We start from the raw sequence: 1542 nt of genomic DNA, 5'->3' as shown, positions 1-1542 counted from the left end.
AACTGCTATAAACCACAGTATTTAATATTATTTTGAGAATTCAAACAAATGCATAAAATGAAAACAAGAAAGGGAGATAAACATTTTAAAGTGACAACAAATGTATCATCATTTGTTGATCAGATGTTGGAGGTGAAGATCTTTCAAATCTCTGAAGATGCAGCTTTGTGAGGGTCCTTCATCACTCATTTCAACAAATCCCTTAAGGCAGTTGTTTTCAAATTTTAGTCACCCATAGGATCCACTTGGGTGGCCTGTTAAACACAAGTAACTAGGGCTGACTCTGGAGTTTCTGACTTAGCATCAATAGATCTAGGATGAAGGAAAAATGTGCATGTCTAACAAGCTCCCAGGTGATGTTGATGCTGCTGGTCTGGAGACAAAACTATGAGAAACACTACTCTTCTTTGTGTCCCTAGGACTCTGTCTAATAAGTTTTCCCTCCATTGCTTACATCTCCCTCCTCTATACCACCCCCAACCTTTACTTGGGTACGCTGCCTCTTTCAGATGACATCATGGAAACCCCTAGTTGTCTTGATTGTTTTCCTATAGCACACATTTTCTTCCAGAAAGTACAGGGAGATTATCCAAGAAGGGAATTCACACCATATGTCTGGGAAGCCCAAGATGCTTTGCCTTGGGGACACAGAAAGCTTATTTCAAAAGTTTCGAAAACTTTGGTAGCTGAATTCTCAGGCTGTCTCATTAAATAAATTGGCCTGTTGTCACTCTACTCTTTAAACAATTAAGCTCCCTTGGGGTAGAAGGAGAATAATAGAAAAGAAACTTTCTGCCACTGCTGTTTCCCTGAAGATCATAGTAAAGAGAGGCAAATTTCTTTGTTCCAATTATTCTTAATTTATCTGGCTATGCTCAAACATTTACAGTCCAGATTATTCCCCTGGAGATTAAAAAGCTTTCTTCATGAAGAAGTCTCCCAGGGCTCTGTAAGATTCTGCCCTAATTCTTTCTTCCCCTTTATAGGATTTGATTTCAAAGTTAGAAGTTTCTCCCTCAGGGATGCGTTAATGCTGCAAGTTGCCCAGTGGACTTGAATCTGGGAATCCCATTGTAACAGAAACAAAATGCTTTAGAAAGTTTCCTATTTCAAGAAAGGGAATGCAGCCATTAGTGATATTGCTATTGAGACATCAAGCATTTTGACAAAAGGGAATATCCCTTAAAACTTATTTACTCAGCCATTAAAAAGAATACATTTGAATCAGTTCTAATGAGGTGGATGAAACTGGAGCCTATTATACAGAGTGAAGTAAGCCAGAAAGAAAAACACCAATACAGTATACTAATGCATATATATGGAATTCAGAAAGATAGTAACGATAACCCTGTATGCAAGACAGCAAAAGAGACACAGATGTATAGAACAGTCTTTTGGACTCTGTGGGAGAGGGAGAGGGTGGGATGATTTGGGAGAATGGCATTGAAACATGTATAATATCATATAAGAAATGAATCGCCAGTCTAGGTTTGATGCAGGATACAGGATGCTTGGGGCTGGTGCAATGGGATGACCCAGAGG

The sequence above is a fragment of the Bison bison genome, unplaced genomic scaffold (genome assembly GCF_000754665.1).
Source record: "Bison bison bison isolate TAMUID 2011002044 unplaced genomic scaffold, Bison_UMD1.0 scf7180017864492, whole genome shotgun sequence".
NCBI lineage: Eukaryota > Metazoa > Chordata > Mammalia > Artiodactyla > Bovidae > Bison > Bison bison.
The sequence above is the reverse complement of the archived record's forward strand: the minus strand, read 5'-3'. Positions refer to the sequence as shown.